Source organism: Canis aureus, chromosome 23 (assembly GCF_053574225.1).
Source record: "Canis aureus isolate CA01 chromosome 23, VMU_Caureus_v.1.0, whole genome shotgun sequence".
NCBI classification, from domain to species: Eukaryota; Metazoa; Chordata; class Mammalia; order Carnivora; family Canidae; genus Canis; species Canis aureus.
In genome coordinates, this window is record NC_135633.1 from 37,011,342 (window position 1) to 37,037,204 (window position 25,863).

General features: G+C 35.8%; 1 protein-coding gene across 19 annotated transcripts in view; it reads right to left on the bottom strand.

The window, feature by feature from the left end:
• The window catches only part of DLG2 (discs large MAGUK scaffold protein 2), a 1,979,996-nt gene that overhangs the window by 1,160,707 nt on the left and 793,426 nt on the right, over positions 1-25,863 (bottom strand). The window lies entirely within an intron of this gene.

The following is a 25,863-nucleotide window of genomic DNA, read 5'->3' on the forward strand; positions in this document are numbered from 1 at the left end:
TGACCACAGTGGTACAAAGCTAAAAAAGAATTAGAAGAAACTAGAGACTCCTGGGTGGCTTAGCAGTTGAGCATCTGCCTTCAGCTCAGGGCAAGATCCCGGGGTCCTGGAATCGAGTCCTACATTGGGCTTCCCTGTGAGGAGCCTGCTTCTCCCTCTGCCTGTGTCTCTAACCTCTCTCTGTGTGTCTCTCATGAATAAATAAATAAAATATTTTTTAAAAAAGAAAACTTAAAAAAATAAAGAAAACTGGAAAAAACACAAAGATAGAGACTAAAGAACATGATAAACAACTAATAGATCAATAAAGAAATCAAGGAGGAAATAAAAACATATCTACTGACAAATGAAAATGGAAATACAAGTTTCCAAAATGTAGGTGATACAGCCAAGCAGTTCTAATAAGGAAGTTCATAGCAACACAGGCTTATCTCAAGAAACAAGAAAAATCCCAAATAAACAATGTACCTTTACTCCTAGGAACTAGAAAAACAATACAATCGAAAGTTAGTAGAAGGAAGGAAATAATAAAGATCAGAGCAAAAATAAATGACATAGAAACTAAAAAGTTGATAGAAAGATAAATGAAACTAAAAGCTAGTTTTTCATAAAGATAAAATTCATAAATATCTAACTAGATTCATCAAGAAAAAAGAAGTCCGAAATGAATAAAATCAGAAATGAAAGGGAAGTTACAACTGACACCACAGAAATGCAAAGGATCTTAAAACATTAGTATAAACAATTACATGCCAACAAATTGGAAAACCCAGAAGAAATGGATAAATTCCTAGGACCACACAATCTTCCAAGACTAGCTCCCAAAGAAATAGAAAATCTGAATAGACTGATTATATATGATAAAATTGAATCAGTAATTTAAAAACTCCCAAAAACAAAAGTCCAGGACTAAATGGCTTCACAGGTGAATTCTATCAAACATTTAAAGAAAAGTTAGTACCTTGCCTTCTCAATTATTACAAAAAAAATGAAGAGGAGGGAATGTATCCAAGCTCGTTTTACAAGGCCAGGATTATCCTCATATAAAAGTCAGACATGCAAAAAGAGAAAATAATAGGCCAGTATCCCTTATATATGTGCAAAAATCCTTAACAAAATATTAGCAAACCAAATTCAAGAATACATTAAAAGGGCCATACATCATGATCAACTAGGATTTATTTCAAGGATGCAAGATGGTACAATATCTGCAAATCTATTAATGTGATATACCACATTAACAAAGCAAAGGATAAGAATCATATCATCTCAATAGATAAAGAAAACACATTTGACAAAATTCAACATCCATTTATGATAAGTACTCTCAATAAAGTGGCTACACATGGACTGAACCTCAATATAATAAAGGCCATATATGACAAATCCACAGCTAACATTACACAAAATAGTGAAAAGCTGAAAGTCCTCTAAGTTTAGGAAGAAGACAAGGATACTCACTCTTGCTACTTTTTTCAACATAGTATTGGAAATCCTAGCCATAGTGATTAGGTAAGAAAGAAAAATAAAAGGCATCCAAATTAAGAAAGAAGTAAAGTTACTATTTGCAGATACAGTAGTATATATAGAAAACCCTAAAGACTCTACCAAAAAAAAACTATTAGAATGAGTGAATTCAATAATGTCACAGATACAATTAACCTACAGAAATTAGCTGCATTTCTATACATTAATAATGAACTATCAGAAAGAGAAATTAAGAAAAATTCCATTTATAATTGTATCAGAAAAAAAATAAATTAAAAAAAATAATTGTATCAGAAAGAATAAAGTACTCAGGAATAAATTTAAGCATGGAGATGAAAAACCTATACTCTGAAAGCTGTAAGACACTGATGAAAGAAATTGAAGATGACACAAATAAATGGAAAGATATTTCATGCTCATGGATTGGAAAAATTGATATTATTAAAGTATTGCTGGTGGGAATGTGAACTGGTGCAGCCACTCTGGAAAACTGTGTGGAGGTTCCTCAAAGACTTAAAAATAGACCTGCCCTATGACCCAGCAATTGCACTGCTGGGGATTTACCTCCAAGATGCAGATGCAATGAAATGCCGGGACACCTGCACCCCGATGTTTCTAGCAGCAATGTCCACAATAGCCAAACTGTGGAAGGAGCCTCGGTGTCCATCAAAAGATGAATGGATAAAGAAGCTGTGGTCTATGTATACATGAAATATTACTCAGCCATTAGAAATGACAAATACCCACCATTTGCATCAACGTGGATGGAACTGGAGGGTATCATGCTGAGTGAAATAAGTCAATCAGAGAAGAACAAACATTATATAGTCTCATTCATTTGGGGAATATAAATAATAGTGAAAGGGAATAGAAGGGAAGGGAGAAGAAATGGGTAGGAAATATCAGAAAGGGAGTCAGAACACGAAGACTCCTAACTCTGGGAAATGAACTAGGGGTGGTGGAAGGGGAGGAGGGCAGGGGGTGGGGGTGAATGAGTGATGGGCACTGAGGGGGGCACTTGATGGGATGAGCACTGGGTGTTATTCTGTATGTTGGCAAATTGAACACCGATAAAAAATAAATTTATTATTATTAAAAAAAGTATCAATACTACCCAAAGCAATTGACAAATTCAATGCAATCTCCACCAAAATACCAATGGTATTTTCCACAGAAGTAGAACAAACAATTCTAAAATTTGTATGGAACCACAAAAGGCCCTGACTAGCCAAAGGCATCTTGTAAAAGAACAAAACTGGAGGTATCACGCTCCATGATTTTATACTACACTACAAAGCTATAGCAATCAAAAAAGTATGGTACTGGCATGAAAACAGACACACCGATCAATGGAACAGAATAGAAAGATCAAAAATACACCTGCATTTATGTGATCAATTAATCTATGACAGAGGAGGCAATAATTTACAATGGGGAACAGATAGTCTCTTCATTGTTGGGAAAACTGGACAGCTACATGCAAAAGAATGACACTAGACCGCTGTGTAATACCAAATACAAAAATAAATTCAAAGTGGATTAAAGACTTAAGTGTAAGGACTGAAATCATAAAACTGCTAGAAGAAAACAGAGACATGGAGCTGTTTACAATCACTCATAGCAGTATGTTTTTGGATTAGTATCCTCAGGTAAGGGCAACCAAAGTTAAAATAAACATATGGGACTACATCAAACTAAAAAGCTTTTGCACAACAAAGGAAACCATGAACAAAATGAAAAGGCAACCTACTGAATGGTGGATGATATCTGAACTCATACATCCAATAAAGGCTTAATTTATAGCACTTAATATTAAAAAGTTAAAAATGGCCAGGGGTCTGAACATTTTTCCAAAGAAGACACACAGATTTATAACAAGTACATGTAAAGATATCCAACATCACTAATCAGGGAAATGCCAATCAAAACCATAATATTACCTCACACCTGTCAAAATGGCTATTATCAAAAGCCAAAAAACAGCAAATGTTGGTGAGGATGTGGAGAAAGGGGACCTTCCTACACTTTTGCTGTGGGAATGTAAAATGGTACAGCCAATATACTATGGAAAACAGTCCTCAAAAAAAAAAAAAATAAAAATAGAACTACCATATGATCCTGCAATTCTACTTCTGAGTATTTATCTGAAGAAAATAAAACACCAATTTGAAGAGATATATACACCTTTATATTTATGGCAGCATTATTTACAACAGCCAAGATATGGAAGCATCTTAACGGTTCTTCCATATATTAGTGGATAAGGAAGATGTGGAGTGTATATATAACCCCCCCCCCCAACACACACACACTTGGAATATCAGCCATAAAAAGAATGAAATAGGGTAGCCGGGTGGCTCAGCGGTTTAGCGCCGCCTTCAGCCCAGGGCGTGATCCTGGAGTCCCGGGAGTTCCATGTTGGGCTCCCTGCGTGGAGCCTCTTCTCCCTCCACCTGTGTGTCTGCCTCTCTCTCTCTGTCTGTGTCTCTCATGAATAAATAAAATCTTAAAAAAAAAAGAATGAAATCTTGATATTTGTTAGAACATGAATCTAGAGAGTATTATCCTAAGTGAAAAAGTCAGAGAAAGACAAAGACTGTATGGCTTCATCTATAAGTAGAATTAAAAAAAAAAAAAAAACAACAGAAACAGACTCATAGGAAACAAACAGCTGGTTACTAGAGGGTGTAAGGATTGTGGGTGGAAGAAATAGGTAAAGGGTATTACAAAGTACAAACTTTCAGTTATATGATATGTCATGAGGATGTAATGCATAGCATAGGAAATACAGTCAATAATATTTTGATAACTTTGTGAAGTGACACATGGTAACAAGACATCATGGGGATCATTTCATAACATATAAAAATATTGAATCATTATAATATATGCCTAAAACTACTAGGATATTATATGTCAATTATACTTTAATTTTTAAAAATAGGCTCTACTTCATATGTCACACTTGGGACAGTTCCTTACATACAGTAGGTATATAATAAATGTTACTTTTTGCATTTACTTTCTTTACTACTAATTAAAACTGACTCCTAATCCAACAAGAAGAACCTGAAGTTGGTAAAACTTCATAATGTTTATTAAAGATATAACTTTGTATCTAACTGCATTATTTTAACATGGATGATACTATATGCTGTAAATGAATGATATTTATTTTTTACAACTTTAAGAGACAATAATTACTAAAGATAATTGAGAATACGCTGAAATCAAACAAGAGCAGCCAGTAAAGCCAATCACAGGGTAGATGAATGAATGCTAACTGCAAAAAGAAAAAAAAAACGCAGTAATAAAAAAATCTTCCCTCATTATCCACAGCATTATAGGAAAATTAATTTATACTGAGTCATTTTGAGAACTCTTTTTATATGAAGAAATTTTGAAGGGAGAGGATGTAATTTTCCTGTGAGAAAAACTGATGAAATATGGCTGAAGTATCAGGAAAAAAAATTCTACAAAATGAGATCTCACTCAAACAATGTCACTAATAAGATGGTACAGTAACATTATTTATAAGCCACTCATACCCTTTGAATATCAGATAATATTTACAACAACCTGCAAGATCGGCATTAATAGCCCCACAAGTCAGAGTAGAGAACAGAGACTAAGAAGCTGTTGAAGACATCTGAACTTGTTCAAAGTTCATTTGGTGAGCAAGGGACGGTCTCTAGATTTGAATCCTTTGTTTTATTCCAAGTTCTCCTTCCTTTATTTGGACTTTTAATTATTTCAGAGGATGCACCAAATAACTTGAGCAAGTGAAGGCAGAGGCATCCACACTACCAGTCAGCTTCTGTCTACCCTGACTCCTTGCCCAGCCCTGAGCCTGCAGTCAGCCAGGCAGCACAGCCTGCCATCACTCCCTGGTCTCCCACTTAAACTTCCGCCAAGACATATGTGTCAGTCCTGGATCCTGGATCAGCTCCAGTTCCTGCTTCTCCATTCTGGCTCTCAAGCTGTAGAACAAAATGCCATACAGGACCAGTCACGGTGCTGGGTGAAAACCACAGACCGAGGCATGGCCACTTTGGTGGGGCTATCCTGTCTTCCTTTTGGATCCTCTCCCAGTCATGGCTGGCCTACACCTTTTCTCCTCTTCACAGGGCTCAATTCCCAAACTCTTTTTCTTATTCTCAAACATTTTGCTTTCCTCTTTTCTTAAAGATGCAGAATTCCAGTAGGAGGGAAGACTCTATCTTCTCTCATTTTCATGTCTGCCTGATTTTAATCACATCTTTTCTACTTACTGACTAGCAACTTTGGTCAAATCACTTAATCTCTATAATTTCAGGTTTCAATCTTTTTTAACAGGGGAACTGATGTGTGCTTCCAAGAGCTATTGCAAAGGAAAATATGTCTAGCATAGTATCTTGCTCAGAATAGCTGTTGTAGCTATTATTATTGTTGTTATTATGTTAGGTCCTATACACTCTCATTCTCACCCTGACCACCTCCTTGAGACGCATCTCAGGTATGCTACCCTTGTAGAAATTTCAGAATGTTAGAACTGGAAGGAACTTTAGAATTTAAGTCACCTACTACCATTTTCTTTCTTTTTTACTGATGAAACTGAAGCCCAGAAAATAGAAAGGATGTATTTATAGCAAAGTTGGCTCTAGTAGCGAAGGCTTACAATTCCTATTATTGAAGTATTATTGGGTAGTTTCCTTTATTATTAAAGGGTAGTTATTATTATTGGGTAGTTTCCTTTACACCCTACTCAACAGTATCTTCATTGTCTTCTCTAAAGGACTGAGCAGAACTTTCACTTGATCACACAGATCCATCCAGATCACACCTTTCTTTTCTCCCTTCTTTTTCTGAAGATTTCCCCAAATGATACAGCTGTGACATGTAACCTTCACCCATTATTTCTCCCCTAAACAACCCACAATTTAGCTTTCAACCTATTGACTACCGAAATTACCAAATCTCATTTTTTCTCAATTAAAAATGTCCTGTTCTAGGCCATATGTCTGCTTGGTTTATCTTGATGCCCCACATGCAAAGCACAATCTAGGTATACAGTATTCAATATATATCATATTTTTGAATGAACAGTAACATCAGCTCCCCTATCTTTGGGATTCTCTCTTTACTTAGTTGCTGTAGTACTAGATCTCTTGTCTTTACTAAACTTTGACTCTCTACTTCTCACAGTAGGGATTTTCAACTTTGTGCTTCTCTCTGCATGCTCTCATTCTCAGGGCATTAACAGTCCCTGGCTATACACTTTGTAGTTTCAGCTTGACTCTCATTTTCTCAGTGTTGCAATTCAACTGGTTGGTGTTTGTTAATCTTATGGATGACTTGATATATAATTAACATATAAATGCAAATAAAATCAAATTCCTCCTCACCCACTCCCAATTTCTCTAGTTCTGTTGACATTAACATACTTATTCCATTGCACCCACCCAGGGACGCAGCAGCCTTTTTGGGACGCCTAGATGGCTCAGCGATTGAGCGCCTGTCTTTGGCCCAGGGCATGATCCTGGGGTCCCAGGATCAAATCCCACATCAGGCTCCCTGCATGGAGCCTGCTTCTCCCTCTGCTTGTGTCTCTGCCTCTCTCTGTGTGTCTCTCGTGAATAAATAAATAAAATCTTTTAAAATTAAAAAAAAATATTTATCCCAAAATTCCAGGCATAAAACTTTGAAATGTCTTTTGACACTTACCTTGCATTCTACCCATCATTAATCATTAAATCTGGATAATCCCCTCAAATATTTCTTTTTCCTCTACCTCCAGCAGCCCCCACCTTACTACCCATAGCCATTTTTCTTGACATTTCTAATTCATCCTCCCTAAATATTACTTTCTCAGTGAAACCTTGCAGTCACCTCCCAGTTTAAATCGGGCCTTGTATGGTTTCCTACCATGCCATCTTCTTTTTAATTGTTATTGTTATACATATATTTGTTTAGTCATCTAACTATAAACTCCATGAAGGAGAGACTATCTCTATTTTCTTCATCATTATCTTTGCAAAGCCTTACCAGCATCTGGCAAAAGAAACATGTATAGATCCATACATATTAAATAGGAAATGGATTAGTAATTATTTGATGAGATCATTTTCCCCAAAGAGCTCCCATGCCTGTTTTCATTTGGTCCTAGTGATGTGGGAAACAAAGGCAGAAGTAAAATTATTAAATTTTCTTGCTACTTACAGCCCATTGACAATCCTTGAAACAGGCAGAGTGACATTCCTCTAGGAAATCAGCTGCTGTCTCAATGTTAATATTTTGCTAAGGGCAAAAGGCAGTCTTAGCCCAACTCCCCAGGATCCTGTAAATCTTCTTTAACATATAGAAATTCCTTTGAAATTTCCTTTTTCTCTAACACCCCAAGATATTTGTTAGGAGTCATCCTCCAAGCATATGACCCACCAATGTACATCCGAAGGGTCTCATGACTAAAATTTTATTGGACAGTAATAAATGACCTTTTCCTAACAATAGTGAGTCCCCTCAAGGTCCTGGTAACCTTATTTCAAAAATTCCTTAGAGACTTATCCTATATATAGTATATAATGGGCCACTCTTCGTCACCCTAGTGCAGCTCTTTCTGCCCATAGGACCTGTCCTCATCCTCTAATAAAACCACCATTTTGCACCAAAGAAGTCTCAATAATTCTTTCTTGGCCATCAGTTTCCAACCCTAACATTTTTCCCACATCACTAGTATCACTCAAACAGAGATCTTTATACCATGCTTCTAGAGTTTCACCAAAAACACTTAAACCATACACAGAAATAAATTCAAAATGGGTTAAAGACTTAATGTCAGACCTGAAACCTTGAAAATAAACTATTGGGACCTCATCAAAATAAAAAAAACATTTTTGCACAGCAAAGAAAATAGCAATCAACAAACCTTGATAAAGAGTTAGTATCTAAAATATATAGAATTTATAAAATGCAAATACCCAAAAAATCAATAATCAATTTAAAAATGGGCAGGAGATGTGAATAGACATTTTTCAAAAAAATAGACATTTAGATGGCCAACAGATACATGAAAAGATGTTGCTCAACATCTCTCACCATCAGGTAAATCCAAATTAAAACTACAATGAGACATCACCTCACACCTGTCAGAATGGTGAAAATCAACAACACAAGAAAAAACAGGTATTGGCCAGGATGTAAAAGAAGGGAACGCTCTTGCACTGTTGGTGGGAATACAAACTGGCGCAGCCACTCTGGAAAACAGTATGGAGTTTCCTCAAAAAGTTAAAAATAGGGATCCCTGGGTGGCTCAGCGGCTTAGTGCCTGCCTTTGGCCCAGGGCGTGATCCTGGAGTCCCAGGATTGAGTCCCACGTCAGGCTCCCTGCAGAAGCCTGCTTCTCCCTCTTTCTGTGTCTCCACCTCTCTCTCTCTCTTTCTCAGGAATAAATAAAATCTTTTAAAAAAAAGTATTTAAAAAAAAGTTAAAAATAGAACTACCCTACAATCCAGCAATTGCGCTACTAGGTATTTACCCAAAGAATACAAAAATACAAATTGAAAAGGATACATGTATCCCGGTATTTATAGCAGCATTCTCTACAATAGCCAAATTATGGAAACAGCCCAGGTATCTGGTGTCTGTCAATTGATGAATGCATAAGGAAGATGTAAACACACACACACACACACACACACACACACACACACACACACTGGAATATTCAGCCATAAAAAAGAATGAAATCCTGACATTTGCAAAGACCTGGATGGAACTAGAGTCTATAATGCTAAGCAAAGTAAGTCAGCCAGAGAAAGACAAACACCATATGATTTCATTCCTATGTGGAATTTAAGAAACAAAACAAACAAGCTAAAGGAGAGAGAGAGAGTGAGAGGAAAACCAAGAAACAGATTAACTAGAGTACAAACTGATGGTTATGAGAGGGGAGGTGGGTAGGAGGATGGGTGAAATAGGTGGTGGGTAATTAAGGAGTGCAGTTGTTGTGATGAACACCAGGTTTTGTATGAAGTGTTGAATCAGTATATTGTACACCTGAAACTAACATTATATTGTATGTTAACTAACTAAAATTTAAATAAAAACTTTAAAAAATCCTTTTACAAATTTCAAAGGGGCTTACTTTCTTTGAGAAAAAAGTGCTTGAGAAAAACCTGTAATTTCCTATTGTAGCAGATGAATGAGATATTTCTATGCTTAGATTAACTGAGTCATCTTTTAAAAATGAATGTGCCATCATTATAAGAAAGACTGTCCATATGAATCACAGTTTCAACTGTGTGCACTATAGTAGGACTTACTCAATTTATCTGAAGAAAACCTTGGGACCCTGACTTGTTGTAAATCCTAGATCTTTCTTCCTTCGGATCATATCTGAACAAAACCACAAGAAATTGAAGAGGGTGGTTTTCACCCAGATGGGCCGTGGTTGCTGAAGCAAGTGGCTCAGCAAATGAAGGAAGCACATATTTACTATTCGTATTTGCAAGGGTCAAGCAGATCTCAAGCACAAATGCTTCTTCTCTGAGATCAACAAATAAAGCTCAGTTTCACAAAGCATCCCACCCTAAATTCCACCTCTATTAAAATATTAACATACAATTGGATACTTAGGTTTCAAGTGTTAGGGTTAGAGGAAAATCTGTTTTTGCACATATATAATGATAATTAACATAAGCAAATTAGCCAGCTCTTCAACTGATAATATTCTCAACTTCAATTTTAAATAAGAGAATGAAAATAGCTTTTTGGGCTAGGAAATCCATTAAGAGATCCATAAAGAGCTGGATAAAAAAAAAATAGTGCTGCAAGTATTCAGTTATGTAAGATTTTTATATAATTGTTTATTTATTTATTTTGGTGGAATCTATTCCCCAGAATAGCTAGCACATTACCACATCATTTTCTCCTCTGCTTTGAGTAACAGTAATATTAGCAGCCAGTATTTCTTAGCATATACCATACTAAGTGCTTACATATTTAATTTACAATCTCATTTAATCCTTCCAATATGTCTTTTCATAAAACACTAGTATTTCCATTTTGTACTTGAAACTTATGTTCAGGAATTTTAAGTATCTTGCCTCTTTTCCTACTATTCGTAAATGTCAGGAGTCAAGTTTTCAACCCAAAAATTTGAACTTTGCAACTTCACATCTCCACCTCTGCAATACTATCTTCACAGATACCCATTCTTAAGTCATGAGGTATCTAGACTTTGCCCCTGTCAAGTACTTAAGAGAAAAAAACTACATTCACTTGAGAGTACAGTTTTATTAGATCAGAGTTTGAAGACTAATTTAGCCCATTTCTCTCTATAAACCTGTGGAATGTTATTCATTTTCTTCCAATTTCTCATTGATAAAATGGGACAACTATCTAGACAGTAATTCCTTCATTTATTCAGAAAAGGTTAATAGGTGTCTACTCTGGTCAGAAGGCGTAAAGTGGTACATCAAGTTCTGGCCCTCTTGGAGTACACAAGCTAGATTTTCTACATGTAGTCCAGAATTCATACCACCATTAATAATCTAAAAATAGAAGCATTTTGATATTCAGGTGGCTTAACGACTACTGACCACGGTTCTTCTTCATTCATTCATTCATTTTCTTACAGTCACAAAAAATTCATTTTCCTCTTTTTGATTGGTTCTTCTACACAAAAGCCCTCATTAACCTGAATCTATAGGTAATGATGAGCCTATTCATTTGCATGTATATTTGTTATTTAAGTAAGCACATGAGCAAGCACACATATGCATAAACTCATTTCTAGAATGGAGTTGAAGTGGCCCGTTAGTTAATTTAAGAACTTCTTAGCTGGTTGCTCGTAGCAACAGTCTTTAGCAGTTTTGCCTAGTTAGCCAGAACAATTTCTAAAGGGAATGAAGCATTCAAATTGGCTAACAAATGGAAAATAAACCAGTTTTAACTGGGCTCAATTCAGAAGGACTTACACAGGGATTGATAACTCTAATTTAGCTGGGATGGAGAAAATGGGGGTGTTGCACACCACCACACAGAGGGGAATTTTCAGTGATCTCCTTTCCCAGGGCACTAAGGCCGCCAGGTTTCTGTGGCAGCACTGGAGCCAGGTCTCATCCGGTAAAGTTCATGCCCAGCTCTTCACAGTCCTAACATAAATCATTCAACTCTATTAAAGACACTGGACAATACCTGGATTCTGAGGCTGTCAGAGAGATGAAAGCTGGTGTCAGTTTACAAGCAATAAAAGCAAAACAAATCCCTTCCAGCTATTAGAAAACTATCAATTGTTTTAAGATGAATTTAAACTAACTCACAAAATATAGGTTACTATGTGATGTTATGTTTATAGTCATTCACTTTCTATTCATTCCTTTATCACATATCATCAACGAACTTTTAGATGTCAGTGTTGAGGGCTTCATTTGTTCATTCAACATTTATTTACTGAATGCCTTATTTTTCTCTTTGCTCTCCTGAAGTGAAACTCGGTGGAAATTATACACAGCTAAAAATATCCTAAAAATAAAGTATGATGGGTGTCATTATGAGAGAAGCAAAGGAAGCTTTAACAAAACTAGGACAGGTCCTCCTTCTCTGAAATTAACACTAGGTCTGACTTGCCTAAATAATTAAACATCAAGATTACATAAACCATTCATTCAACAAACCTATATTGGGCACATACTATGTTGTGAACACTATACTAGTAGCTGTGTTCAAGATGTTAAGTCCCAGACATTGGCATCTCCTGGTATTTAGAGCCTTGTGACAGTTCGGTTCAATAAGAAACAAAAATGTCCATGACTCCATGGAAGCAAAGAGGTAATATAGTGGCCAGGAATACCTTCCATAAGGAGAGAACACAAACTGAGACCTGAAGGATAAGCAAGGATTAGCCATATTATTACTATTTCTTTGATCTCCTCCCTTCTTGCAAAGGGTCCTTACCATTGTACGGCCCTGGACAAGTGTAGAAGATGATAAATACTTAATTTCTTTGCTATATAAACCACTAGTGTTCTTACTGGGTAGGGAAGTTGAATGTTTACATGCAACCAATAAGTAACAGTACAAGGTGCTAGATGATTCATATCTAAAAGCAGCCAAACAGAGAGTGCATTTGATAGAGTAAGCAGTTAGCTAGATCAGAGCAGGGAATAGGTGCTTTCATCTTGATAAGAGACAAAAACCAAGTTCCAAACAGCTGGGAAAGACCCCAGGGGACATGCATGCATTCTTTCCTATAACTACTGCCCTACAGTAACCTATAGTTTCATTACAACACATTTACATGTGTTGGAAATGTGTTGTAATGAAAATGAGGTTTTGGAAAACTCCCTCCACACACACACAAAGAGGGAATGCTGTCAGGACAGTTCCAAGAAGGACCCTTACAGAGCCAAAAACTCCACCTTCCCAATGGTGGAAGGAGTCCCTGAGATGACTGGAAGCAACCTCAGATCCATATCCCTCTTTCCTGCAAACACAAGAAGAAAAGAAAACCCTGACACCCCCACCCATGTCCCATGCAGTTGCCCCTTTTGGGCGTTCCCCTTCCCCCATCTTTAGCGTGTACTTTTGCTTTGACCACTATTAAAGGCTTGCTTGCTTAAGAATTTGGCTTTGAATTTATCGGCTGAACTCAAGAACGGAGGCTGGGAAAGAGCACCCACTGTTAACACACTAAGGGCTCTGAATAGCCAGACTATGCAAGGCTAGGACTTCAAACTGTTCAGGATCATTCATTTGAAAGTAAGCAACTGTAGACACACCATGTGAACCACCTCGTTAATATTTTCTGAATGGGATTTTGGAACACCTTGAAAGATGCACTATGAGTTAACTCAGAATTAGCTTAAATGGACTGAGTCTATGATAGGTAATAAAGGATCTTCCAAACTATCATCATCTGTGAAGCACAACATCAAGTCCTTAATGTTAATACTCTGGGACTGTAAAGACTCATACTGGCAGCCGTTCCACAGAGGAAGTAATCCCAATATATACCTAGGGGTTGTTTTGTTTTGTTTTGTTTTGTTTTTGTTTTTGTTTGTTTGTTTTTTTAAAGCTAAACCTTTGCAAATCTAAAGTCCATCCATTATCTCTTAATTTGCTAAGAATTTGGTTGTGCTGAAATTGGTCACTGCAGTTTTCTTAAACTGTTGCAGAGAGAAATAAGTGAAATAAAATATCACCAATTAACTGTAAAGAGAAGAAGTTCACTGACAACTGCAAAAGAAATCTAGGGTTTGCCAGATAGATCTCTTCTCTAAAGGCGTATATAAGGAAGACTTATATGTCATTGTCAAATGTTTATTCAAAAATGCAGAATACCTACCTGTGCTAGAGTGAAATAATACATTTTGGGTTGTTTTTTTAAGTCAAAAAATTTGGAAATTATCTGACTGAATCCATACAAATGGAACAAAAAAGTGCATGTGGGTCTGGCAATATCCAAAGATTAGCTAGTCCTACAAATAAATTTATGTCAGCAAACACCTAAATTTTGTTTTTGTTAGTAGAAAGCTGATTCATCTGAAGTCAACTCTATAAGCAATTTTTCTCTACTTCCCTAGAACTCAGAAAGTCTACCACTTAGACCACTTTTACACAAAAATACAGATTTTCATTTTTCAAAGATATATTTTGGCCCTCATATTCCTAGGACAGAAGTAGCTGGGATTTGGGACATGGAAATTTCTGTTGAGTTTCTTGGCTTAACATTCAAAGTATAAATAACCAATAATGGAGCTGTACATGAAATTGATTTGACAGAAGGGGATAAGGTAGTATCCAGGTCCTGCACTTATAAAGTGGGATATAAAAGAATGAAAGAAAATACCCAACTGTCATCTGGCCTAACTACATGCTCTCACTTCTGTCAGTTGCAGGAACACAAAACACGTTGTATTTCCAGGCTAGGGGCTATCTGCAACAGGTCAGAAACCATAGGAAAGAAGGGATCAGTATCTTCAAGTCATGAGACTCTAGTTCTGCCCTTACACTCCAATATGTCTAGCTGTCTTCACTACACAGGTGCATTTTGATTTGATTTGGTATGCATTTCCTGAGCCTTTGCACTGTGCACCTTCAAGCCCTTCAAAATTCAATACAGTTAACACATACTGATTTTGATCACATAAATATGTGTTATGGGGCAAGCACTACCTCTGCCCTCTGTTCTTGGCAGGATCCCAGGAAAATCTTGGTTGAATGCTTTGGAAGCATGGTCAGTCCCTAGGAAATGCTTAGGAAGGGACAAACAAGGGAAAAAGAGACTTTCTCTGGGCTTAGAGTCAGAAAACTAAGCTTAAACTCCAATGCCACCATTACAAGCTCTGTGACTTAGGGCAAGGCATAAAATTATTTAGGAAGTAAAAACAGAAAAATAAAATTAAAGAATATCCAATCTAGCCCAAACTAGTTATTTGATCATCTTAAAAATATCACATACAGTGTTTAGCCTGATACTTGAACATCCATAGTGAAGAGGATTTTAAACTCAGTGTGCTTTATTTTCTATAATATCCATAAAATATCTATCTTGCAGAGCTATTATGTTGAGGAACAAAAGATAACTGATTTCAGAATGCTGTTGACAAATCATGATCATCATTTTAAAACATAAATAAGATCAAGAAAAAAAAGTTCTTTCTAAATAGATAAAACCATCACAAAGAGGTAAGCCATGCATGCACCAAGCAAATACACGATCCCCATTTCCAGCCTCTTAAACCCTCTGACCACCTTCATCTGAGAGCCTTATTGAAATTCATTTTACTACTTTACCAGAAGAATAAAGGTGCAGTTTGCATGGCCCTGGTTTCCTATTTCCCTACAGCTATTTTTTTTTCCTTGCAAACTTTTCAAGATAAAAATTCAAAACCCCAGAGCTCTGGAGGAAGCCTGATCTCCCTTCAGCCAAAACAGGCATCCGGTTTCTACAATAAATGAGATCATAGCATCCTTACTCATACTGCTGTAGATAAGAACCTGTCAGCATTTTCATTATAAAACCTTTTTCTTCCCTCTGGCTTGAGAGACCAACCATAGCAATTTGCTGGGGAAATAGCTCCAGCAAAGGGCAATATACAAGGCTCAAGCACAGAGAGAAAATGTTTTCATTTTACAAAACTCAATAAAGGTTTATTTGGGAATTAGACAGGCTGCAGAATCTCAAGGAGCATTTCTTTTTGATGGTCATTTGTCCTTTTAAATAAAAGAAATAAGGTTTGCTGATATGTAAAACAAAATTTTCTCAGGCAGCAAATGTTAAGAAAAGGAAAAAGTTACCTGCTTAATACCTCTAGGTACCAATACCTCAGGTAGCAACAGCTATAATAACAGACATATTGCTGAATATGTGCTCACTTGTGAGGTGCTTCAGGAGTTGGAAGCATTCTCTCGCAGACTCTCTGAGGTAAAATCATGGGAGGAAAGTTATGCCGGTATTACTTTAAATAGGACAAAATGGGATATATCAATACAATGTTAGAGATGATCAATAAAATCTTTCTAACAAAATGATAGCACACTGAATACTCAGTAAAGTGGCTAAATATAGATAATAACTGATTTGGTTCATACAGTAAACTTTTTCATCTTAACTCCTGAATCTTACATGTGAAAATGAAAAGGCCTCTTTCTAGGCAATCACATATTATGCTAATAAAAAGAGAAGTGAAATGAGAAAGGACTGTATCTGAGAGATGAGAAGAAGACTAATATCTATGTACTGGCTACTATCTGCCACACATAGTATTAATTGCTTTCTTATTTCTATGGTATAACAAGCCTATTAAATGTACCTTATCTCCATTGTATATATAAGAAAATTGAAGCTCAGAGAGGTGAAAGAGCTTCCCCAACATCACAGAACAACAATCTAGTCACATAACACTTTTAATACCAACCCTTACCTTCAGAATTTGCTTCTTCCTTCTATGTTTGCCTAACCAAGAACACACTCAAGCTCAAAACTTACCCAAGGTATCTCTCTGCCTCATTCACATAGTAGGTTGGGTGTAATCTAACACTCTCTCTGCCTCTTCCTCATCCTTTCTCCCTTCCCTCTTCCAACCAAAGAGAAGTTCCACCTTCAATACCATGCCACTAATTTCTGTTATGTTCTTTCAACACTAGCAAAGAAATATTGGATCATAAATATCAGTAGTGTACTTGAGTACAAAGTCAAACTCTTTTTTTCTTTCTGACCCAGGCCAAGGTCTTGAAAACCTCAGATTAATTTCAGTTACTTCCAAAAAGTTTTCTCTTACTATATTTAAAGCAATCATTGGTTCTTTTGTCCTCTTCTCTATAGCAGGGCTTCCCAACCTATTGAAACATGAAATGCTTTTAAAATGTGATCTATTTTGCACTGTATGTTAACTATACGATAGAAAGAAAGAAAAAAAAGAAAGAAAAGAAAAGAAAAGAAAAAAGAAAAGAAAGAAAAGAAAAGAAGAAAAGAAAAGAGAAAAGAAAGAAGAAAAGAAAAGAAAAGAAAAGGAAAGAAAAGGAAAGAAAAGAAAAAAAGAAAAGAAAAGAAAAGAAAATCAACTATTTTGGGGACCCCTCACTGGATATTAGTTGTACATATGAAGAGATGGTATTACATCAGGATTGATGGCTCCCTTCATCGAGTTATGTTGAATAGTATATAAATTAATTCATGTAAAGTTCTTAGAACAGGACCTTCTACATCTTGAGCACCCAGTAAGAGTTATCCTGCCCTGTTGGTTGTTTTTCCTTCTCCATGTGTGGTTTGTTGCCTTTTGTTTTGTTTTGTTTTGTTTTGTTTTGTTTTTAGTGCTCATGCACTAGCCAAACTGAAAGAGTCCTAAGGCAGGGACAATATCTTATGGTGTTTGAATAACCAAGAGTTATCCACTATAATGCTAAATATAACAGCAAAAGAAAGCTAGAAATTGATTAATGGACAAGTGTATCCACCTTTCCCCAAATGGAGACTTTTGCCAAAAACAGTAAGAACATGAGACATAGCTCCAAGGGTAAAATTGAAGTTTCCTAATTTTAGACAATAAGCCAAATGACAAGCCACCATATTATTTGAGAGCTTATGAAAATGATACCATTAATCATAATTTGATGCTACCATATTTGAGATATAACACAGTGATTTTAACCCCTGGTTTGGCTTAATGCATACTGCAGATGTTAAGGCAGTAAGAATGCATTGGACCAACATTTTAGATATTATCATTGTTCTCAGTGTGCTGTCTCATCAGATAAAATGCTTTAACCACCTCAGAAACTTGGGCAAAACTTAAATGAAGACAATGCAATGGAACACAATCAAAATAATGTTTTATGTTAAGAATTACATACAAACATACACACACACAAATGATGTTTAAAAAAAATACTGTTTATGAGGTTTCCAGAAGCCATAATTTAGGACAATGTTCTTATTTCCTTTGATCTTATCACTTACATTTTCATAGTAAAATTATTATTTAATAATCATTGCAATGTACAATATGTTCAAAGGCTGTTGACATTCATATATGTAAATATAGATACAAAATTCATTAAAGTAATATTGAGTGATTTCTACTGTATTGTGTCTAGAGGTATAATCTATGATTTTTATTATTATTATTATTATTATTATGTTTTAAAGATTTCATTTATTTATTTGACAGAAAGAGAGAGTACAATGAGGGAGAACAGGAGAGAGAGAAGCAGGTTTCTGCTGAGCAGGACCCTGATGTGGGGCTTGATCCCAGGACCCTGGGATCATGATCTGAGCCGAAGGCAGACATTTAACCAACTGAGCCACCCACGTGCCCCTACTCTGTAATTTATAATGAAATACATTTAGGACTTTCTGAGAAAACAAGCTTAACTGCAATAAGATCCCCATAACACAGAGATTCAAGTGAATTTATAATCCACTAGCTTCTCTGTAACTTACTAGACAAGAATGACTTATTAGTGATAACATGTCTATGGATCTGACCCTAGATTCCGGGTATTTTAGTCAGAACTTTACAGACTGAGAAAGAGATTTATTATATGGAACTATCTTAAACAATTATGAAGGCTGGGAAGTCTCCAAATCTGCAGTCAGCAAGCTGGAAACTCAGGAGAGTGGACATGCAGTTTTAGTCCAAGTCTGAGAGCCTGAGAATCAGGGTAGCTGATGGTATAAGTTTCAATCTGAAGGCTAACCAGGCCTCAGACCCAAGTAGAGTTAATGTTTCAGTTTGATACGAAAGGCAAGAAAAGACTGATATCCCAGGTCAAAGCAGTAAGGTAGAAGTTCCTTCTTACTCAGCTTTTTTGTTCTATTCAAGTCTTCAACTGATTGGATAAGGCCCACCTTTTAAGGAGAGCAATCTGCTTTAACTCAGTCTAAAGATTCAAATGTTAATCTCATCCAGAAAATCCCTCACAGATACACCCATATAATAATATTTCACCAAATGCCTGGGTACCCAATGGCATAATCAAGTTCATATGCAAAATTAACCATCACACCATGGTAACATGTTGAGTAATGCCTAGTCTATATTTCAGGGAAACATAAACTCTAGGAAGTTTGATAGCACAATAGGTTCTCAGAGGCAAACTACCAAAGGAAAACAACAACGAACTATAACAAAATACACATTTGTTTTCACTCATTCATTCAGTATACATTTACAAGCCCCTATAGAATTCATTCACTCACTCAACAAATATTTATTGACTACCTTTTATGGAATATTTACTGGATCTCTTAGGTACTATGCTAAATGAATATGACACGGACCCTGTCCCTAAGGATGTCACAGTTTAGATAGATAATAGAACAAGGAAACAGAATTTACAACTGAATATCATAAAAATTCAAGCATTAAGTATTAGGTACCACAAGAATCCTGAAGTAATTTAATTCAGAAGGGATTTGACATGATTTAACCAAACAGACTTTGAAAATTCACTAGGAAATCCATAAGTGATTACAAAGCAAAAGGCTTCATAACAAATAAAAAAGTCTAAAGTTTTTTAAGATCCTAAATTATATGATTCAAAGTTCCTTTCTGTGAACATATTTTAATTACTGCATAACATTTAACCTTCTTTATCTTTTTAAATGTAGGGTGTCCTCCCAATTTCCACTATTATAGATAAAAAATTTGAAAAGGACCTTGAACTGGCAAGTATCCTTTGTCAAATGGGGCACAAGTACTATGCAACCTGCTTCTTTGGATATTCAGCTCCTGTTTCATTTATTAGCTCATTTTTCATTTTCTCTTTCTGGGTCAGATTTAATCTAGGATATTTTTTGTGTGTGTGAATTATGTAAACTTCTAGATTCTGTCTTTTGTAGCATTAAAACACTTTAATAATGTGGTAGGTTAAAGTATACCTCATTTAGTAACAGATGAATTTCAATGTATTTGACTGAAAAACACTTTTCAGTTGACTACCAACAACCTCCACTTTTTCCCCACCAGTTTGCAAAGTGGCCTTAATAAAATGAAAAACAAAAATATGTACTGAATATTTCCCACATTCCAGACATTGTGTTAAATGTTTTTATATGTGACATATCACTTAATTCTTACAATAGTCCTGTAAGCAAGGTGTTATTTTTCCTACTTTTTATGGATAAAACTTGTCAGTTTCTCTTCTCTCACCTTGATTCTCAGAACTTCTAGTTTGTAGTTAGAGATCATGGCATTGAAAAATAACAGTGACTTACAAATTAGGAGACCTGGTTCTAACTTTGGCTCTGTGGCTTGCTGTGCAAACTTAAGAAAGTCATGTCCTATCTATACAGTTTAGTAACCTTATATAGGAAATGAGAACATGAATACTACAGGAAATGATGTATTAGATTAAACTCCTCTTAAATAAATAAATGTTTAAAAGGAGGGTAAGTCCTCCAATAGATGTGCCTTGCATTCAAATTCAAATTTATCCCAAAAAAGGTATGTATAAATTATATTTTTGAAAATTGACTCCTGATTTATTTATTTTATTAGAGACAGCATGAGCAGGGGGAGGGACAGCAGGGGAAGGACAAGCAGACTTCATACTGATCAGGGAGTCCCATGTGGAGCTCAATCCCAGAACCCTGAGATCATGCCTGACCTGAGCAGACATAAAGATTTTATTTATTTATTCAGGAGAGAGAGAGAGAGAGAGGCAGAGACACAGGTAGAGGGGGAAGCAGGCTCCATGCAGGGAGCCCAATGTGGGACTCGATCCCGGGTCTCCAGGATCATGCCCTGGGCCAAAGGCAGGCACTAAACTGCTGAGCCACCCAGGCTGCCCATTGACTCCTGATTTAAAGGAACTTATAGGAAGTTGCTATTTAAGAGAGCCCCATAGTTAATTGTGGAAATGAGTTGTGGGCTCTAGACATAAACTACATGAGCTCACATTTTGACTCTGCTACGTAAAAGCTATGTGACTTTAAGCAGATTACTTAAAGTCTGTATGGTTTGGTTTCCCCATTGTTAACATGGAAATAACTATCATACCCATTTCTGAAGACTACTGTGAGTATTAAGTAAGTTTACATTTATAAAGCATATAGAACACATGGTAGTAGATGAGTATGAATGTGATAGGACTAATGTCTTGACAGTGTCAATAGCTGTTACCTTGATATATCCATTTTGAACACTTGGATTTTTTTTGCATATTAGGTATTTTTACACTGGGACACATAAATACAGTCATGGAACTCCTCTAACCTCAAAGTCAAACAGAGCTGTAACCTTATTCACAGGAGAATAAACTACCTTTTATCTATCAATCCATAAAGTAGAAGAAAACTATTTAAAATAGAAAATGGTATAATATATAAAGTAACTTGTGGCAATGCAAATTTATAAAGCCATCTTTAAAATAAAGCAGTAACTCATCATCAGGAGTTTTAAAACATTTAAAATATGTCTTAGTAATTCTTTTTTTAAAGATTTTATTTATTTATTCATGATAGACAGAGAGACAGAGAGAGGCAGACACACAGGCAGAGGGAGAAGCAGGCTCCATGCTGGGACCCTGACGTGGGACTCGATCCCAGGACTCCAGGATCGCGCCCTGGGCCAAAGGCAGGCACCAAACCGCTGAGCTACCCAGGGATCCCTGTCTTAGTAATTCTTATTGTAGACTACCGAAAGGAAGTGATTCTAAATTCGAAAGACTTATTAACCAAGATATGTATTTTATTTTATTTTTAATAGTAGAAAATGGGGGGAAACCTAAAAATCCAAAGATAAAGAATACAGCTACTAAAACATATACACAAATCCTAATGTAAATTTAAAACATTCAAAAGTAAACTTACTATGACTCCAACCACATTTTTAAAAACAAACTATATGTAGACCAACAACAACAAAATAGTATTAAAAAACTAGGAAAATATACACTAAAATATTAATAATTTCAATCTCTAGTCTAAAATTTATTTTATTTCTGATTTTGTTTTAAAAATGTATTTCAATGAACACATACTATTTTAAGATGAAAATAAAGAACATACCAAAATAGCCAGGCACTAGAAATATTCAAAATACTCACATACTATCCCTATCAAGGACAAAAATATACATAGTGATGTATCTATTAATGAATATAAAGACAGATATATTCACCACTCTTTTGTAACAAATTTGGCTATGTTTAAATAAGCAAATGAGCTAACAAAACTACTTATCCCTCAGATACTTTTTCAGCAGAAAAAAGGAAGCTTGTAGGAGGTTGAATGCCCTTGTTCCAGGGAACTGTCCACCAGAGAGGTACTGATAGACGCCCTGATCTTGGGAGATTGTGTAAGTAAGCACCCTCTGGAGGATGGAAGCTTGCAACACATTTCCCCTTCTTCTTTATTCTCTTTCCTGAAGTCTCTTTCCCTTCTCATCAATCTATCCTAATTTCCGTTCTTTCCCTCCATCCTCTGCTTTCTCTGTTTGCCTGATATCTTTGGAGATTGGAAGAAGTAATCCTTGTAAACACCTGGGATAGTGTCTAGCCTTTGTAGATATTTAATCAAGCTGATTTGTTTTTTCTTTCCCTTTACTTCTTTAGTAGGAATCCATTCCTTCTTTCAGTACCCTCCTTTTTTCTATTTTTTACCATTTTAACCTCTTCTTTATTCTCATTCTTTCTTTGGGAAGAATCCCCAAATAGACAAAAGGGAGGTTGCTTTGTGCCAGATGATTCCTTTCATTTGAGGGGTGGGACAGTTTATGTAATGTCTAAACATTCACAGGAAAAAAAAAATAGGTTCCAGGACTTAAAACATTTTTTAAGAACTTTTCCCTATCATAATCTATCAGACAGAATATTAAAGGCACCTAATGTGGCCTAGGGGCTTAACAGTTTGATTTGGATGAGCTGTTAAATTAACAAATGGCTATAGGAGGTGGGGGAGGGAGAGGATCCCTTAGGCAAAATCTTATTTCAACAACAAATATTTTTGAGTTAATAAAAAAGCAAAGCAATAATTGTAAACCCAGACCTAAATGATATACAAGAAAAATGCAATACTTTATATTAACCTTTTAGAATTTTAGGGAAAATAACAAATATTCCATCTTGTTTGTTTATTTTTGCCTTGAAAATCATGACTGGAAAGGAAAGAATAAAGGGAAGGGGACAAGCAGGTGCTACAGACTCTTGCAATGCAGCTATGGACAAGATAAAAGAAAGAAAAGCAATATATAGCCTGGCCATTGAATTCAGAACTTGGATCTTTGCATATGGAGAAGACAGAGTTAGGCAAAGGTAAAGATGGTGCGTAATTTCAGATAATAATACAAAAACTACCATGAAGAGGGAAAGACTTTCAGAAGGCCTCCTTCTCCAAAGAAATTCCATTCCCCAAAGCAGCATTGTATGATAATGGAGTATGGACTAGGGCAAAAGGATTACTGATAAAATAGGAAAACTTTTTTTGAGTAATAATGCTTTGGTTTCCCTTATGAGAAATAGGTGGGACTATGAATTTTCTATATTTTAGGGAAGGGAGTAGAATTATCTCCCTCAATTATCTCCCTCAATAAACTTGCAATTCCTAGAGGAAAGGAATGGTGTAATACTTAGATTTGTATCTTTAATGCCTATCACAGTGTCTCAAGAGAGCCTAGCACAAAAAGATACTTCACTGTTTATAGTCATAAGTTCTATAGTCAGCTAACTAAACTGAGTAACAGCCCAGATGCAGCAAATGGGGGCTCTGGAGATTGCTAAGTGACAAAATAAAATTATTTGGGGTTTCTTCCTTGAAAGCTCAAGTTACTCAGTATCCTTTAAGCTATTACTAGATTTGGGAGAATAAGGACAAACAGTGTAAATGTTTTTGAAACTGACAAAGTCTGGCCTACATGTAAACATGGTTTTAGAATTTGCCATAACAAACATATTTCCAGAAAGAAAGTATTCATCCTAATAACTTTCTATGCAAACTTAATAGATAATACTGGAATAAATGCATTTTTGGAGGCTCCATATAAAAAATTCCATATCCACGAGGTTTTTTTTTCCCAACAATTATTTTAATTCCACTTTTATTGCTCTGAGATTCAACTAAAATCCTTGTTTTATTTTTTTCCATAAATCAACTCTACAATTAATACAGTCGTCTAGTACATCACTTGATTTTGAGACCATAGGGGGACAAAAGTTATTTCTTGCCACATCTCCAATGTCTAGCACTGATTGGTTGCTCATGGAATATTTGTTTATTGAGTAAAACCATAGTGTCAGTTTTTCATTAATTTTCATAAATCTACTTTGTTTTATGAAAGTCTTATCAATATACAAATGTTTTTTTACATTTTATATAAACATGTCACCTAGGGTAAAGTAACTTTAAGAGAAGGGATGATCAAGCTCACAGCAAAGATAAGCAATTTATCCGAAGAAGTAACAGTTAAAGAAGGTCCTTCTATAAGTGACAACCCTCTCAGTAGAGCTGTAAAAATAACCAAGGCTAAGTAAAAATATCAATCATTTGATGAATGTGTAAATACTATGCACTGCATGTATCTCATTTAAACCGCATTTCTCACATTGACATAGCAATATGTAAGGCAGTAGTTCTTACTGTGGCCATTTTACCTATGAGGAAACTGAGACTTAGAGAAATTGCATATCTAGTAAGTGATATGTCTAGTTTTGCAACCCAGACCTATATGATATACAAGTTTTCCACATTATGTTCTGTTGTCATCCATCAGATAGGGGCTTAAGAATAATCTTATTCAAATATTTGACAAAATGGAATGAGGTAGACCCTCTAAAAGCATATTTTATTTTCATAGAGACTTGATTTCTTTTCCATAGAACAATGTCTACCAACACACAGGATTAAGGTGTTTCATGCTATTGATATGGTTCTCTCTCACAAACTGAACTTTTCAAACCAGAACACCAAGAGGAAGAGAACTTAAAGGAAGTTAATATAATTCCTCAGATTAAAAAAAAAAAAAGTGTGCTTGTATTTATACCAATTCCCTCCAATGGTCTGCAAATCAGTGGGAAACTTAACAGCATAGAAGAAACTTCTTTGAAAATGAGTTTCAAGGGTTGAACACATATTCAACAACATTTCCACACCAATTACTTATCTTATTTGATTATTAGCTTGTGTTTCATTTCTCTTGACAAATAATTCACCTTTGTTAATAATCACTTAGTGTTGCAAAGCAATTCTCATAAGTTTATGTGAATAAATTTTAAATATTAGCCATTGCTAAGATGCTGCTGTAAATACAATTAGAAAAGTGAGTGGATAGAAGCACAGGGGAGTGTAGCAGGTTGTGTGAGGAAGAGGAACTAACAAGTTGGCTATTGTTGCTGTTCATTCACATGCATCTTCCTGACAGTAATGAATACACAAACCTTAAAACTCTAAGACCTTTCCAAGGGTTTCAGAAGGAGCATCTAGCTATTCTTTAATAGGATCATTTTTTTAACTGACTCTAAGGTGCAATCTACTATGTTGAATAAAAATGTAAATCTCTGGCAGTAACTTTACCATTAAGTGATCTTACAAAAGAATCGGGGGAGAATATCAGAGGCATGAAAGATCACCTCATCTATACCTCTCATTTGGTAGAAAACAAGAGGTTCAGAGAAGAGAGATTCTCTAGGCATCGTCAGTCTAACACTCATAATCCTGAGTCCCTATTTTACCATTACATCTATACCTCCTCTGAGTGCTCTCCACGAGGTAAAATGTGTATGTTTCATTAACTCTACAGCATAGGTGCTTGCCAGTGTCCAACCCAGTCACTAGTGTTATCTTGCAGAGCAACAGGGATCATGTGATTTTATTCATTTATGAAAGTGATTTTTGCATGATACTCTCCCTCTCCTTAGAGTCATAAGAGTGGCCACGAAAGTGTTTCATACGGACAG